Genomic DNA, 19507 nt, shown 5'->3' on the forward strand with positions numbered 1-19507 from the left:
GTATGCATAAAAGATTATTTTTTTAATTATTAAAATATTACTTTCATCATAAATAATTTTGATGCATAAAAGATATTTTTATATATTAAAAGTGTGATTTTTATCATAAATGATTTTGATGCATAAACATATGCATAAAGATAATTTTTTATTAAAAGTGTTATTTTTATCATAAATGAATTGTATGCATAAACATATGCATAAAAGATATTTTTTTATATTAAAAGTGTGATTTTCATCATAAATGGTTTTTATGCATAAATGGGTGCATAAAAGATATTTTTTTATATTAAAAGTGTGATTTTCATCATAAATGATTTTTATGTATAAATGGGCGCATAAAAGATATGTTTTTAAATTAAAAGTGTGATTTTCATCATAAATGGTTTTTATGCTTAAATGGGTGCATAAAAGATATTTTTTTATTAAAAGAGTGATTTTCATCATAAATGATTTTTATGTATAAATGGGTGCATAAAAGATATTTTTTAATCAAAAATAAGATTTTCATCATAAATGATTTTTATGCTAAAATGGGTTCATAAAAGATATTTTTATTATTAAAAGAGTGATTTTCATCATAAATGATTTGTATGCATAAACATATGCATAAAAGAAACTCTTTCATGTTAGAAGAGTGATTTTCATCATAAATGATTTTTATGATGATAAAAGTGTGACTTTCATTAGAATCAGATTTTATGCATAATTAGATGCATATAGAATCTTTATAATTAAATAAGGGTTCTCCTTAATCCTCTGTTTAACTTTCATAAAAATTGGAAAAATGAATATGTAGATAATCTGTGAGAAGAAATGCTACCGTTTCATATTAACTAAGATGATAATGAAAAAATTCAATTAAACTATCGAAGTCGGAGATCGAGATAAATGATTATTTTATTCCTCATAAGAAATTCATATTCTAGAAATCTGTAAGCAAAGATTCGTCGAACAAAATTTAGGAAAAGAGAAATTGAAATGGTACCTTTCGAGAAAGATAGTTTAGGAAGAACCTTTCCAGATCCAAACTCTTATTCAGACTATTGACCAAGACCTAATTCCTTCGTCAATGAGGATGTGCCCAATTCAGGAAAAATGTACTCAAATCCTCCACCGAATCTGAAACTAAGTTAAGACTTTTGATTTTGATCTGAGGATCAAGTTAACAGAATTCGAAGATTTCTGTTTGGAATTCAGACCTGCGTTAAGAAAATTCAAAAAGGTGGAATCGTCCCCGCTTTCCGAGCATGGGAAATTTTCCCGGTTACGGTTTTCGGAGTGACCACCAGCCTAGTCTCGTGCCCGGAGATTTGTGGGCAAGGCCCCGAGTGAGAAACCCTACCCGCGTGGAGAGCGTTGCTTCTGCTATCAACTACCGGGAGTCTGGTGCTCGGAGGGGTAGAGGGATCTCACAATAAGTCTTGCATAAGACTCTATGCAAGGCTTATTATGCATAAGCTTGCATAAGTCTTATGCATAAGGCTTATGTATAAAGGCTTATGCATAAAGACTTTATGCAAGATTTATGCATAAGGCTTAGGTATAAGCCTTATACATAAGGCTTGCATAAAGGCTTTATGAATAGAGCTTGCATAAGGCTCTATGCAAGCTTTATGCATAGAGCCTTATGTATCAAGTTTACATGAGCCGCCTTATGTATAAGCTCTATGCATAAAGCCTTTGTGCATAAGGCTTATTCATGTATAAGTCTTATGATGCAAGATTTATGCATAAGACTTATGCATAGGGCTTATATATAAGTCTTATGTGCATAGGGCTTAAGCATAAGCCTTATGCAAGCTTTATGAATAAGGCTTCATGCTTTTTTGATGTGGAGTGCTATGCATGGATGAACAGTATAAGCTTTTGGAATGTTTATACTCTCTTATGCATATAGCATATATTTCTTATGCTCTATTTTTTTTATGCATAAGGCATTCTCTCTATTCATAAAGTTTACATATGTATAGACATAGACATCACAATGCTTGGTAGACCTCCTTATGTTAGAGTTCAGTGAGAGAAGTGACTTTGCATGCTAATGTAAGGAGGTCTAGATAGCAAGTATTATGAAGTGGGATTCTCTCACATATTTGAGCATACATAGACTCTATACATGTATGCATATAGATCATGCATAGAGATTTTCTCATACATGTGTTACTTATCACTTTCTTTCATGTTATGTTTTGTAGGTCTTGCATTGTTGTCCCCTCCTTCGTCTTGACATTGTCGAGCTCCTTCTTGGATTACCATACAAATGGACATACTTCTCATAAGGGCGAGTGGAATAAAGCTAAGAAGGATTTCTTAGAAGGAGTAGTGAACCAACAACAAAGAGAAGCGCGACGAATACAAATGGAGTGGTATGGATTGTCGCACTTCGGATCTGGAGGTCGTGCATCAGGCCGAGTTTGTATGTATAGTGCAACTTCATGTATTTTCTTTGTATGCTCTCTATTTGAGTTGTGTTATAATTGTTGTAATATTTTCTTTGTATGCTCTCTATTTGAGTTGTGTTATAATTGTTGTAATATTTTTCTTGTGATGTAGCGTGACATTGTGGATAGAGATCCTATCCCAATAGAGACTCGCTACCATCGTCCCCGCACAGTATAGGAGATATATGGGATTACCTTCACGATGAAGGGATCATCTCTGAGACGAACAATACAATCGAGCAAGGAGAACACCAATGCAGGTAATACTTTTTATTTTTATTTACAAAACATTTTTTGACCTTTATAATACTTTCTATTTTTATTTATATATATTTTAACTTTGTGTAGGCACCAGGTGGACAAGAAGACTCGGAGAGTGAAGACTCCTCCGAGTAGTCGCCCGCTAGTTTTTATTCATGTATAGTTTTGGTTTATGCAACTACATTTCCTTTTCAAGCCTCATGTGGCTACCATCATGTATGGACTTCTTGGATATAAGATGAAATTTTTTATATTCTTTATGTATCTATGTTTTGATTCAAGCCTTATGTGGCTACGATCATGTATGGACAAATTTTTGGATATGAAATGTAATCAATGTTCGAAGTGTGTTCACAAATCTTTTTGTGCATATCTATCTTTAATTTAAGTTTTTATGTTGATATCTTTGCTGATCTTGATTCGTCTATGTACAAGTAAGCAAAACCTTAAACCAGCGAGTTGCATGTGCAGAAAATGAGCTGTACGTTTGCACACGTAACTATGTGGAAATTATATTTAATTCCAGAGCATGTCTATAAGCAACGCATCTATTATGCAGTATAGACACGCTTATACATGCGTATATAGTCTCTATTATAGACACGTGTTGGTAGATGCAATTTTAGACACGCTTATAAATGCGCCTGTAACATTTTAAACCACGTTGTCAAAACATGTCTATAAACGTGCCTACGGTCGCTTTTCCTTGTAGTGAGAGAGAGATAGAAACAGCCTCCCTCCTAGTCGTCCTACTATGGCATGGAAATTTGAGAGGGAGAGGTTGCCTGTGGGCTATGGCGACCCCCCCTCCTTCTAGCTCTTCCCCCTTCATTGGATATGGCCCTCTAGCTCTCCTCTCCTCCTCTCCTTTCTCCTCCACACACACACCATAGTCGACACCTGCTTTCTTCCATTTCCACCACACAAAATTTGATAAGATAAGGTTCTCAGCCTTAGTGGTCCTCCCAAAGATGCTTCACACAGAAGAAATGACACGAGGCTCTGGTACCAATGTTAAACCCAACATAACTATGATGTCCCTGGATGAGTAGAGCTATGGATCACCACCCAGCCTAAGAGAGAATGAGGAAAGCTATCCTCATTGTTGCCGCCTAGGTATATAGGAGCCTGCATGTCTGCATATGCCCGTTGGACTCTACCCTGGGCACCCTTACTCCTCAACCCCTGTAGCACTCACCGCCTGTGCTCCGGCATGCGATCCGGTCAAGCTCCATCCCGATACGGGAACCCACATATACAATAGAGTCCACATGATAGTATGCTAGAGTCTTTTGCTTATTACATCTATGGTTGCAATCATTTTGCTATGGTTTTATCGTTTCCCTTGTTGTATGTGCCTTTTGATTTAGTTTATCCTTCCCATATGCATTAGTAGTGGATGTGGAGATAGGCAAGTGCATGATGCCATCTACAATTGGGGCAAGTAGTGAGGTGAATCCTTGGCCTAATCAATCATATTGGCTTCCCTAAGCTCATATACTCTATGTACGTTAAGTAGGTGTACCCTACTAACCTATGTGAGGATGCATGTCTTGATTGCCTTGTAGATTCATAAGTTTAAAGGAGATTGATCTTGCTTCTCTTGGTGGGGTATGCCTCATGGCTATGGACGCAATGTGTGCCATCAAGGGGGCCCTTCCACGATCTATTCACATTAGCCAATTGCATCTTGTAATCCGCTTGGTGGATTAGGTGGCCATTGCGGGTGTTGTTCATACAAGATGGATGTTCTTTCTTGATAGCTTCTTGAAGACCTTTGTGAGGCAAAGAGGTAGGCCAGAAGGCAAATATACATCTGTAGTCCAGGATTAGCTTTGATAGAACAACTCACCCCATTATAAACTGGTGAATCTTAATTAAGACCATATTAGGGAGTTTAGGAAAATCCCATTACTTTGGAAATTTTGTTTTCACTCTACTTTTTGGTGTATCCTGAGTATACGAACTCCAAATTTGTCGAAAAATGTGGATTTAGAATTAAAGAGCTTTCCAATGATATGTTACATGAGGGGGTTTTGACAAAATCTTTAAAGGATTCACCATGCCCCCCATTTTTGATCTTGCAAAATGGAAACTAGGATTTTTCCAAACTACCTAATATGGTCTTAATTCTATAAATGTAATCCATACACATTGCTCCTCCTAGGAGGGGGAGTATTAGTGTGAACACATCCATAGGATACAAAGTGACACATCTCCCTTTGTCTGATTATTAAACAATAACACTACAACACATCAAGGGCATGATTCAAAAGGAAATGTGAGGGCTATTAACGCTACTAAGCAACGAGAAAATACTACTACACTGTAAAAATTAAAATGGTGTTTAGTAGCGTGACCTACAAAAAGTAATCCCGCTTCTTTTATCGCCACGTTGATTTTTATCTTTTGAATGTACTAAACTTAATACTTTGAGTTTTTTATAGGTTTGTGTCTAATCTATTATTTTTACCTCTCCTACCCTATCTTACTCAAGCTCAAGCAACGTATGTCTTCTCTTTTCCTTCATCTCCTATGCAAACAAGCTTTCCAGGAAAGCTTTCCTATGAGTATTTTCCCTTCTCTTTCCTCCCTTTTAAGTTTTTCTTTTCTTCTTTTTCCCTACTCATTGAAGCTTAGACCTAAGTCTAAATTCTACATAGAAACCCTAATAAAAAAGTATCTCGGCCTAGAGAGGTGCGCCGTGCGGAGTTGTCTTGCCCATCTCATATAAGAGAACAAATAGGAGCTACAATTCGTGTTGTTTGAACCCAAGACCACCACAAACTACCACATGCCCTTACATGGGATACAACATCCATTTGTTGATTGGAGAATATAATTGAGGTTGTTCTTGTTATATGTGGTGTGACCTACTAAAGATAATTTCATACTCAAGCTTTACCTTTTCTACCATGCTATCTGGACCCACTTTCAGACTTACAAAGATATTATATGCAAAAAGAAAGTCCCCCTAAGAGCTATGTCACCATGCCAACCCTAATGAAGCTTCGATTTTTATGGGTGCAAAATGAAACATGTCTATTGCAATACCTTTGGCTTTAAAATCTCACTTATACAAGACAAGAAAAAGTTACGAAAATTAAGCACGCCGAATTGCAATGCCACACAAGTAGATTCAGACCATGTACTACCCTTTATAGAGAGGCAAAGGTGCTACTAACCTTGATGAAGATTTGATTTTAATGGGTGCAAAATGAAACATGTGTCTATTCTGAGACCTTTGGCTTTGAATCCTCACCTATAAAAACCAAGGAAAAGATAAGAAAGTAAGTAGAAGAAGTACCAAGTTACAATTCCACACAGGTACATTCAAACCTTATACCACCTTTTAGAGAGGGAAAGGTGCTACCATTGGGATGAATCTCAAGAGGTATTGAACAAAAAATACAAAGAGCACTGATTTGTAAGGAGAGAACTCGGTCCTCCTTTAATGAGATTATATGACAAACCACTTGGACAAGAGTGCCTTTGGAGAAAATTCTTTCAATATGCATCTTTTTGTGTAATCACTTGAATTTATATAAGAGTCCTACCTCTAAATAGTTTTGATAATCACATGAATTAATGTAAGACTCCTACCTCTAAATCTTGACCCTCAGGTATGACCCCTTAAACGAACTTATATGTTTTTTGCAAAATACCATGGTGTAAATATATGTGTGAACTATAAAACTTTTATGTTTATGCAAATGCCTCGTGCTACCTTGTGTATTGCTTAACCATGCTTTATAGTGCTTGACATACTTCTTCAAGTGATCACAAGTGCTTCTAAGTGGTTCATAGTGGTTCCAAGTAATTTTATGTCATTCCAAGTGCATCTAAATGTTTCTGTGTGCTTCTAAGTGCCTTTTGTTGCTTCTGAGTGCTTAATAGTGCTTCCAAGTGCTTATGCTCGTAATGGCTTAACAAAGCTTCAAAAGTGATAACAAGAGCTTCTAACTGCTTCCAAGTGCTTGTAAGTGCTTGTAACTGCTTCCAAGTGCTTCCAAGTGCTTGTAACTGCTTCTAAGTGCTTGTAAGTGCTTCCAAGTGCATCTAAATGTTTTTGTGTGCTTCTAAGTGCCTTTTGATAGTGTTTCAAAAAGCTGCTAGGTGCCTGAGAGTTCTTCCAAATGCTTCCAAGTGCTTAAGCTCGTAATGGCTTAACAGAGCTTCAGAAGTGATAACAGGAGCTTCTAACTGATTCCAAGTGCTTGTAAGTGCTTGTAAGTGATAACAGGAGCTTCTAACTGATTCCAAGTGTGCTTGTAAGTGCTTGTAAGTGCTTCCAAGTGCATCTAAATGTTTTTGTGTGCTTCTAAGTGCCTTTTGTTACTTCTAAGTGCTTAATAGTACTTCAAAAAGCTACCAGATGCCTGAGAGTTCTTCCAAATGCTTCCAAGTGCTTATGCTTGTTGTAATGGCTTAACAGAGCTTCAGAAGTGATAACAAGAGCTTCTAATTGCTTCCAAGTGGTTGTAAGTGCTTGTGAGTGCTTCAAAGTGCTTGCTAGGGCTTCTAAATGCTTGCTAAGTGCTTGCTAGTGCTTGCAAGTGCTTCCAAGTGCTTCTAGTTCTCGCTAGTGCTTCCATGTGCTTCTAAGTGCTTCCAAGTGCTTCTAAGCGCTTGCTAGTGGTTCCAAGTGTTTGCTAGTGGTTCTAAGTGCTTCCAAGTGCTTCTAAGTACTTGCTAGTGATTCCATGTGCCTTTAAGTGCTTCCATGTACTTCTAAGTGCTTCCAAGTGCTTCCACATGCTTTACTTGCTTCTAAGTGTTTGCCAGTGTTTCCAAGTGCTTCTAAGTGCTTCTAAGAAATTCCATGTTATTTTAAGTTCATCTAAATGGATCCTCAGGCTTCTAAGTGCTTGTAGGTGCTTGAGAGTGCTTTATAGTGCTTTACAACCATTTACAAGTACTGCCAGGTGCAGAAAGTGCTACTAAGTGCGTCTAAGAGCTTTACCCAATGAGTGTCATAGCTTTACACTGATTGAAAGTGCATCATAATGCTTACCAATGCTATAGGTTGAGTCGATCGTAGATTCTGGGAGGTTAAGCTCGGTGATGTAGACAGAGATAGAGAGTGGGATTGCATGCGGATCAAAGGGTCTCGATCCTTCCACTGTGTCAACGGCTACAATCAATCAGATATGCATGGGCCACAGTGCATACCATTTTCCTACTTTTGCCATGCGTGCATGAAAGGCCAATGGAGGAGATGTGTAAACAAGGACCATGTTGAGAGGTGGTAGTACTTGCGAATACAACCGACTGTCAATGTTCAAAATGATGGAGAAGCATCCAGCGATGATGAGTTACCAAGAGCCCCCATGTATGCTGGCCACCATGATGACCTAAGTGATGCCTTGATGGTTGGTCAGAACTTCGCAGTGAATGCAGAAGAGCCAGGTGCAGACTTCTACATCTTGAAGTGCACGAAAACCAAGCACTTGACCATCAAATCTGAAAGGGATGAATGGCATAACCGTATTCAAAAGAACTCATTTGTCATTGGGGGACTCTTCTACGACAAGGTAAATGGCCAAGATGACACCTAGGATGACAAGCCCCCTGCTTTTATCTACTCCCACCTGTTGCGATGTATCAGGTTTTCGTCGATGTGCTCGGTAGAAGGTGAGCCTAATGTATATGAATTGTCAAATGATGTATTTGAACCAGATTACCTGACCAACAGTTAGCTAGCACTTTCTAGTACCTAGATAAGCACATGTTTAGTACTTTCAGACCACTTAAGAAATTCTTGTCAAGCACTTCAGTACTTGGACAAGCACTTTTAGTATCTAGACAAGCACTTTCAAACCACTTGACAAGCACTTCAATACCTAGACAAGCACTTTCAAACCACTTGACAAGCACTTTTAGTGTCTAGACGAGCACTTTTAAACCACTTGACAAGCACTTCAGTACCTAGACAAGCACTTTCAAACCATCACTTTCTTAAGAGTCCACAAAATGCAACCACAGTATAAAATAAAGAAAATGACACCAGATCGACACAAAATCGTTCCAAGGTCAAAACCATTTTTGTTTGTATATATGTCAAGGAGTGTTGGAAGTTAGCCACACAATAAAGGCACGGTGTCAGAGTACATTAAGCTACATAGTAAGGGCATGGTGTCATGGCAGTGAAGGGGCTACAGGCAGTCCTCTGTACAATGGGAAAAATGCCAGCAAAAGCACTTCTAATTTGCTGTTTTACTCTTTGGACGCTTATACTTTCTTTCTTTAGGATCCAGGTTGGGGGCTTCAATTTCTTTCATTTCCTCAACATTGTTCCATACGATTCTCCAATTCGACCGTTGCAAGGCATCATCCCTGACATCAAAAGGGAACTCTCTGACAGTTTTTGCTTTGTCAGCACTTTCTGCCCACTACAACACAAAGTCAGCCACATCCTGTTTCAAAAAATTTTCCCACTGCCCCCTCAGTCTGCTTCTCCACTTTAGGAAGGATCACATAGCATGCAGGATCATTAGAGTACATTTTATACAATGAATCATCTAGCACAAGTGTATTTGTCTTATTGAATTTTGGGAAAAGATGTGAGAAGGTATCTAGGTTTTTCAAGAACATTGGCCTAGGAGGATTATCAAAGCGCCAAGTGCAAACATGGCAAGCGGCTTGCGACAGCCATCCACTCATGCATTTCTTGTCTTGAGGCAGGCACTTATCCATGGCTGTCTCCAATTCCCTGCCTCTGTAGGAGGTCCACACAAATACCTATGCAACCTAACTCAACGCAAGTAAGAAGACCTCTGCATCCTGCCGTACATAATAGGTGATGCTCTCATCCTCACAGACTTTGGAAAAGTACAGCATTGAGACATTTGGGGGAATCTCTGTCTTGCGCTTATCGTGCATGCACAAAAGAACCTTGTTGAAGTCAACAATGATTGCTAGGTCTCGAGAGTCATTGAAGCATCGAAACTGATAGCGTGGAGGACAGTGCTCAATCTGCTCTACCTCATCAGCGGGGGTGGTAGGGTTTTCGAGCCAACAACTTGAATTTTAACTACATGCACAACAATTAAGATGGTCAGGACATGCACAGACACTGAGACAAAGGACTTATATATTATATTGCCGCAAAATAATGCGGCTTGCATGAGCAAAAAGCTACAAAGTTGCAAGAAGCTAAAGCTTCTTGCATGCTCAGGCTTTGGGGAAAATTGGGTTAGTACTTTTCTTGGGGTCCCGAAGAGGCCCATCCTCCACCTGCCTTTTCTTCTTCTTCCGCAGCTCTCCTGCAACAAATTGGAGGGTCTCTTCCATATCTGGGTCCAACTCCTCTTCAGTATGTACACCTTTGTCGACGTGGCTTGGCTCTCCAGTTGGAGCACTAACATGACTTAATGTCTTAATGACATCAGTACCTGGGATAGCAATAGGAAATCAAGTTAGGAGCACAAGTAGTTAATATGATCACAAATGATCATGGATAATCATGTCTGAGGATAACATGTTACAGCAACCAAAATTACCTTGTGTAATCTCAGAACCAGGTGTCTGAACACTTGCAAGTGGTCTTAGAACTTGCAAGTGGTATGAACACTTGCAAGTGGTCTTAGAACTTGCAAAAGGCATGAACACTTACAAAGTGGCCTTAGCACTTGCAAGTGGTATGACCAATTGCAAAAGGTATGACCACTTGCAAGTGGTGTGAGCACTTGAAAGTGGTATGAACACTTGCAAGTGGTCTTGAACTTCGCTAGTGGCCTAGGCACTTGCAAGTGGTATAAACACTTGCAAGTGGTCTTAGAACTTGCAAAAGGCATGAACACTTACAAGTGGCCTTAGCACTTGCAAGTGGTATGACCAATTGCAAAAGGTATGACCACTTGCAAGTGGTCTTAGCACCTTCAAGTGGTCTAAGCACTTGCAAGTGGTATGAGCACTTGAAAGCAGTATGAACACTTGCAAGTGGTATGAGCACTTGAAAGCAGTATGAACACTTGCAAGTGGTCTTGAACTTCGCTAGTGGCCTAGGCACTTGCAAGTGGTATGAACACTTGCAAGTGGTCTTAGAACTTGCAAAAGGCATGAACACTTACAAGTGGCCTTAGCACTTGCAAGTGGTATGACCACTTGCAAAAGGTATGACCACTGGTGGACTTTACTGAGAACTATACATTCTCGCCCTACCAGGAGATATAGTTTGAGTACTACTTTTTAGAGCAGATATAATATATTTGATTGCTTTGTGAGGTAATATATTGCATTTACAATTGTATTAAGATAAAATTTTATTGCACTTTAGGTGGCTATTTTGGTGCATATTAGCTATCATCATGCAGAGATACACTTGGATGGAGTTGCTAGCACCCTTGAGGCTTGTATCATTATCAACGAGTACCATTTTTACATTAGTGATGATTTCTCACATGATGCACATGCTGTATAGCATTTTTCTCCCTTCATGATGCATTTATGATGGACTGTGGAGTCACATGGCATGAGTGGTGGATTTGGTATGATGGGTGATGGAGTTGCTATCACCCCTGAGGCTCGTATCATTATCAACAAGTACCATTTTTACATTAGTGATGATTTCTCACATGATGCACATGTTGTATAGCATTTTTCTCCCTTTATGATGCATTTATGATGGACTATGGAGTCACATGGCATGAGTGGTGGATTTGGTATGATGGGTGTGGTGGTCAGTTGAAGTATTCAAGTCTGTTCGATTGGCTTTACATATGGCACTTGGAGACTGGCAGGAGGATAGGTCATTTGCAATTTTTTTGAGACTAGCCATGGAAGGGGAGCATGAGGTGCTGGTGCATGCATGAAGCACGCTTTACGATGTCACTAGCTTCGGCATGATTTAGAGAGATTTAGAGATGCACAACAGGTGGTGGAGTGGTGTACATGGCACGTGAGTGGTAGAACGACCTCTTCTTATCCCTCACATGATGCGAAGATGGTTAAGATATATTTTTGGTATGTGGATGGTAGCACTATCGATTGATTAATGGCATTCCATTGCCAGATAGTTCCACGCACTTTGGGCTTCCACTCCATTTGCAGGGTGACCCCTCTATATTCACACAATGGTTTGCATATTGCTTCTATGAAGAATGAATTGAGAGTGATTGGAGTGACTGTTTCATGTCTGCATGGGAAGATCCTTGGACTGAGTGAACGCTTGATGCTGGTGCAATATTTGTAGTTTACTATGATGAGCTTACAGATTTATTGACTATGGATGATATCTTAGTTGTCATTTCCCCCCATGGCAATGAGGAGAAGGTAGAGTATATTTATTGAGATTCTCTATGCCAAAGAGTACATGGATGGTCATGGGTCTTTGTTTTATGCACATAGTATGGTTGTGGCGGGTTACTATTTTCAGCAAGTTTGTAGGCATGGGAGATCCATTCAGTTTCAGCAGTATAAGGTTGATCTTGGGTCTACATCTTTCCTCATATTGTGAATCAAGCTTTGTCTTGTTATTGAGTTCATAGCCGTAAAAGTGGTGCTTAACCTCTCTAGAGAGGTCATGTACATGAGCATGAGTGCATATTACATGTTTTGAGAGCTAGAGAGGGTGTTGATGATTAGTTTGATATCACTGAGACTTGTACTTTGCATTTTTATTATTATATTATTGGTGTCTCACGTTTTCTCATTGTAATTTATATCTTTTGATGTCTACTTCTTGCTTATTTTGATGTCTATTTGTCGGGTGTTTAAATAGGGTCCGATGGTGACAAAACTTTCCAAGAGTGAGAGTGTGGACCCCATATACACTCTTGGTAACCATCAAACCACATTTCTGTGTGCAGTGTGCGTGCCAAAGGCCCAATTTTCATTGAAAATCAGGCCTTTGGCACCCACATTGCACACAACTCAGAGCCCATTACAAATTGGGCCATTGGCACACACATTCCACACAAATGTGGTCCGAGCCCATTGAAAATTGGGCCTTTGGCATGCACATCGCACAGAAATATGATCAATGGTGACCAAACTTTGTAAGAGTGAGGGTATAGACCAATTAAACACTATTGCAAATTTTGGTCACCATTAGATCACATTTGTGTGTAATATACGTGCCAAAGGCCTAATTTTCAATGTGCTCTCTAATGCCACAACCCATTGTGAATGGGGCCTTTTGGCATGTACATTTCACACAAATGTGGTTTAAGGGTGACCAAACTTTTTAAGAGTGAGGGAGTGAGGGAGTGGGCCTCATACACACTCTTGCAAAGTTTGGTCACCATTGCACCACATTTCTATGCAATGTGCATGCCAAAGGCCCAATTTCCAATGTACTCTCTAAGGCCAAAAGGCATTGTAAATGGGGCCCTTGGCACACACATTGCACACAAATTTAGTCTGATGTTGATCAAACTTTGCAAGAGTGTATATGGGGTCCACACATTCTCTCTTTAAAAGTTTTGATCTTACCATCGAACCACATTTGTGTGCCTGTGTGGTCTCTATGGCCACAACACATAGTAATGTGGACCTTTGCCATGCACATTGCATACAAATGTTGTTGATGGTAACCAAACTTCTCAAGTCTAAGGATTTGGACCCCATATACTCTCTTGCAAAGCTCAGCTACCATCAGACCACATTTGTGTGCAATGTGCATGCCAAAGGTCCAAGTTTCAATGTGCTCTCTAAGGCTACAACACATTGTAAATGGGGCCTTTGGCACGTCTATTGCTCATAAATGTGGTCTGATGGTGACCAAAATTTAGTACAATGTATACTCTTGAAAAGTTTGGTGGCCATCGGATCATATTTGTGTGCAATGTGCATGCTAAAGGCCCAATTTTCAATGTGTTGTGGCCTTAGAGAGTGCATTCAAAATTAGGCCTTTGGCATGAATATTGCACATAAATGTGGTCCAGTGGTGACCAAACTTTGCAAGAGTGAGAGTGTGGAACCCATATACACTATTGAAAAGTTTGGTCTCACCAAAGTATCAATTTGTGTGCAACGTGCATGCCAAAGGCCCAATTTTCAATGTGCTCTCTAAGGCTACAACACATTGAAAATTGGAACCTTGGCATGCACATTTCATATAAATGTGATCCAATGGCCAAGAAACTTTGCAAGAGTAATGATGTGGAGCCCACATAGAGTCTTGCAAAGTTTGGTCACCATCATACCACATTTGTATGTAATAGACGTGCCTAAGGCACCATTTACAATGTGTTGTAACCTTAGAGAGCACATTCAAAATTGAGCCTTTGGCATGCACATTGCAGACAAATGTGATCTGATAGTAACCAAACCATGCAAGAGTGTAAATGAGGTCCAAACCCTTATTATTGCAAAGTTTGGTCACCATTTGTATGCAATGTATGTGCCAAAGGTCTAATTTAGTATGTGTTATGGCCTTAGAGAGCACAATAGAAACTTGGGTATTTGGCACACACATTGCATACAAATGTGGTCTGATGGCTCAATCACCAAATTTTCAATTTGTGCATAATATGCATGTAAAAGGAATTTTCAATGTACTCTCTAAGACCACAACACATTGAAAATTGGGCCTTTAGCACACACACTACACATAGATGTTGTTTGATGATGGCCAAACATTGTAAGCATGAGGGTGTGGAACCCATTTACAATCTCGCAAAGTTTGGGCACTATCAGACCACTTTTATGTGAAATGTGCATTCCAAAGGTCCCATTACAATGTGTTGTGGCCTTAGAAAGCACATTGACTACCAGACCACATTTGTGTGCAATGTGCGTGCCTTAGAGAGAACATTGAAATTTGAGCTTTTGGCATGTGGTCTGGTGGTGACCAAATTTTACAAAAGTGAGGATGGGAATCCCATATACACTCTTGCAAAGTTTGGTCACCATCGGACCACATTTGAGTGCAGTGTGCATGCCAAAGGCCTAATTTTCACTATGTTGTGGCCTTAGAGAGCCCATTGAAAATTGGGTCTTTGGCATGCACATTGCATAAAAATGTGGTCCGAGACCCAACTTTACAATAGTGTATCTGAGGTCCACACCCTCCTTCTTACAAAATTTGGTCACCCTCACTCAATAGTAGTAGCAAAAACAAGTGTCCACACAAAAAGAGCAAACATAAATAAGATACATGGAAAACTATACAAGACATTAACGTACATGTAAGTAAACAAATATTTAAAATAGATACCAACCTTGGTCAATAAAGGTGTTGTGTGTGAAAATAACTACACCACATGCTAGATGCTCTTGGTAGCAAGCCGCACATCGACCCCTATCTCCAATCCAAGAGCCTCGATTGTCAAAAGTGGCATACACGTCCAGTTTGCCTCAACAACTGGAAAGGTTGGGGGGTCGGGGCCTACCCTACTTGCCTTAGAAATCCTTTCCCTCAATACCATGCCAAGACAAGTAGTAGTATATTCCACCTCGAGTCCCAATATAAATTCTACATATAAGTGCTTCACATAGTGTAAGAGAATCTGGTGATGGTGTGACATTCTCACATAAGCGGCTACATATCGGCCATAGATGTGTGCTGCCATGGATAGGTAGGAGCACTTAGACGACATAAGAAGCAGTTTTTGAGCCATAGGAAAGACTCCATGGCCATCTCTAAATAGATCCAAAACTGAATCCCTAATGCTAGGTAGCTTATCCACCTTGTGGTAGGACAAGTCGCGTGAAACTCCAATGCTACACTGTATCTATAGCAAATCTTCTACAGAGACAGGATGCTACCTAGGCTACATAAGGAGGACAACATCACCTTAAGCTCCACCACGATGTGTAATGTGGATGGTGTGTCAATCACACTTGCACAAACTATCAATAGCTTGCTATGAATCACAACTATGAGGCCCTCATTGGACTCACGCTCAATGGACACACATGAGTCCATGCTAAAGAGGATGTTGAGACCGCCCCAATGAAAACACTTACCTAAGTGTAAAAGCAATAAAAATATGTAATGAAGATTAGGGAAGTCTAATGGATACTAGGTGAAAGCTAATGTGGATTAGGGAGAGGGGGGAGCTCTAAGAGTGAACAGTGAGAATGACCGAGATTTTTTTTTTAATGGGCTTTATATTGTTATCGAGCTAGAGTTAGGGTTTAGAGGCAAGGTACATGTCTCAGCCACATCAATTGGTTTATTCTAAAACATGTGTCATGCATGTATTGATATCAATGTAACTCAACCAAAAAGCTAAAATTTTTAATTTTTTTATTTAAACCAACTTGGAAACGTGTCCATACTCGAATGTGCCTCTACATAACTCAGTCGAGTTACATTTAGATTAAGAAATTACTTTTTTCCCCTCCATCTAGATTTATACGTGTCAATGGCCGGTTGGGTATGCGGGTATCTTGGTCAAGTTACGTAGAAAATAAAAAATAAATAAATTTTGTGGATTTTCATGTAACTCGATCAAGTTACACAAAATATTTGAAATTATGTTTTCATTTCTCATCAAGATTTACACGTGTTACTCACGGGTTAGGTATTCATGAAACTTGGTCAAGTTACATGCAAAATCAAAAAATTAAATTTTGTAGATTTTCATGTAGCTTAATCATATTACACATAAAAAAAATTAAATGATTTAATGCTTTGAGATGTGCATGACATGATATTTATATGTAACTCCATCGAGCTACAATAGGTCATCCACGTATCCTATGTGGCAATATGGGTAACTTAGTTGAGTTACTTCTTGAACTTGATGATTACCACTTGGGATGATGTGATTGGTTGTCTAACTTGATCGAGGTATGCCAAGGTATTTCAAGAGTGTCGCATCTGCACCAGAAGTTAGGAACCTTATCATACAACCACCTACCAAACATGTAAGATGAAATGCAACCCATCTCTGCTATATATAAATTAAATGGACTGAACAAATTAGACAGTAACAAAACCACCACATACAAATCATATGCAATCAATTCCAATGATATATAGTATACAATATAATTTATATAGTATATAGTATAGTATGATATATAGTATATATCATATTATACTATATACTATATACTATATACTATATACTATATACTATATAGTATAGTATGATATATAGTATATATAGCCAATATAGGCTATACGAGAAGCCCATTTGTAGTATATGTAACCTAACCGGATTAAAAGTATGTAAAATTCCACACATAAAAACCATTTAGACCATATAGACCACACATCAAGTGAAATAACCATAAAAAATATCACATAGATCCCTTTCTAACCTTACAAGCTAAATGAAGACAATAGGAACCAACATGAGGTATACAAAACTTGCATAGCCTACTGTAATCCCTGACACCCAAGGAGGGCGCAAAAACTTGAAGAGAACAAGCATAAACAAAGAATGGAAAAACAGAGCTTACCTCTTCTTTTACAATTCGTATGAGCAGTCCTGTGGCGTCCTAATCTCTTGGTGGTTATTCACTTGAATAGACCTACAAAAAATCATCATAATAAATCAAAAAGTTAGTTCATTTTAACATATTATGCAATAGGCCTTATGCATAAACCTATTTCATAAGCCCTATGCATAAACCTATTGCATAAGCCTATTACATAAGGGCTATTGTATAAAGCTTATGCAATAGGATATGCATAATGCTTATGCATAGCCTATTACATAAGCCTATGCATAAGGCTTATGCATAAGCCTATTGCATAAGGGCTTATGCAATAGGCTATGCATAAGGCTTATGAATAAGGCTATTGCATAAGGCTTATCCAATAGACTTATGCATAAGCCTACACATAAACCTATTGCATAAACCTTATCCCCAATAGGCTTATACATAAGCCTACACATAAACGACATATGATTTCTTATGTTATATTGTAGGCTTCTCAAGAAGATTCTTCCCCCTCAAAATCTATTACCGAACTCACGAGATGGGTGTTATAAAATGCTCTTTATGCTAGGTATGGTTTACATAAAATTTTACGCATGTCCCAATGATTGCATGATATTTAGAGCGGTTAATAAAGATGCAACACAATGTATACAATGCGGGGAGAGCCGCTATAGGGATTATTTGCAAGGGGATAAAGTTCCCTAATAGGTTTTGAGACACTTCCCTATCATTCCTCACATCCAACAAGGGGATTGCAGAACTCATGACATGGATGCTACTCAGCTTGATCGATGGCATCATGAGTGATTCACTGGCATGGCAACATGTGGAGCATCAATGGCCAGAGTTTAAAAATAAGCCCTGTAACTTATGTCTTGGCTTGGGCATGGATAGTGTTAACCCATTCGGCTTCAAGTACACATCATGGTCTACTTGGCCTATTGTATTGGTGAATTACAACCTCCCTCCAAGGGTGGCAATCAAGAAAGGTCATATTATGCTTTCTCTCCTTGTACTAGGAAAGGGGAACATGGATGTGTACCTCAGACCACTATGGCGAGGTATCAAAGTACATGACATTTCAAGGCCAATGAATAGGCATGAGGCGGAGATGAAAGGAGTTTTGCTTTGGATGATGTATGACTATCTCGAGTTCTCGAAGTGCTCAAGTACCTACTTGAACCTTATATGCATAAGGATTTAACCTTTTGACTTTAAGTTTATATCTCTATCTCAATCATCTTAATTTAAAAATAGATTTGGCAACCTTCAAACATCATGCATGTCCGATTTAACCTTTTGACTTTAAGTTTATATCTCTATCTCAATCATCTTAATTTAAAAATAGATTTGGCAACCTTTGAACATCATGCATGTCCGATTTGTGGACCATCACTTGTTTGAGAAAGACCCTCTACACATAAGAAGGTGGTGTATGGAAAACATCATCGATTTCTCCCTTCTTTGCATCCCAAGTATATGCCACATAATGTCTCACCACTTGCTCTCTCTCTCTCTCTCTCTCTCTCCCCCCCCCAAAAGAGCAGTAGAAATTCATTACTCTCTCTCTCTCTCTCTCTCTCTCTCTCTCTCTCTCTCTCTCTCTCCCCCCCCCAAAAGAGCAGTAGAAATTCATTGCTTGAATGGATATGATTCAAACCGATGCCAAGCACATTGGTCCAAGAGATTATCATGCTACTACACTTGGTGTATGTAAGGAAGCTAGAGAAAATGTTTTAGCCACAGATATGTCATGAGTTAGGACTATCACCTTCTAGTCCCTACTACTGATGATATTAGTAGTGAGATGAAGAGGACAATGTGCTTACCTATGCAAACCATCATGATGTGTTGACTGATTCTCTTAGTGTGGGAGGCAACTTTGCAGTTAATGTTGAAATGGAAAATTAGGAGGATGCATACTTTTATACGCTTAAATACACAATTACTAACGAGATTGCCAAAAGATCAATGCTTGATAAATGTAAAAACATTGTTTACTTGAAGGATTTTACAATGGGAAACTAGAGGGGGAGAATTACACTCTCCCATCATGTAGCCTACTTTTTTTAATTTACTCACATTTGGTGAGAACTATCAACTTCCCTATGGAAGCTATGGGGGTGCCCACAATATGTACACCCTTTAATGAGAAGTCTATGATTTAATTTACAATATCATTCCATTTCATCTATAACTCAAGCTATATACACATGGAGTACACATGAAGAGGTGTAATAGCCTAAATTCTTATATGGATGTAACTTATCTTACTACAAGCAAGAATGTTTTGTAGTGAATGTAACATGAACTCAGCGAGCTAGCCTAAATTCTTATATGGATGTAACTTATCTTACTACAAGCGAGAATGTTTTGTAGTGAATGTAACATGAACTCAGCGAGCTAGAAATAAAAAGACAAATCTTAATCAAGCATGTTCGAGAAGCAATCAATAGTCA

Source organism: Cibotium barometz, chromosome 15 (genome assembly GCF_041138505.1).
Source record: "Cibotium barometz isolate CiBa-2024 chromosome 15, ASM4113850v1, whole genome shotgun sequence".
Lineage (NCBI taxonomy): Eukaryota > Viridiplantae > Streptophyta > Polypodiopsida > Cyatheales > Cibotiaceae > Cibotium > Cibotium barometz.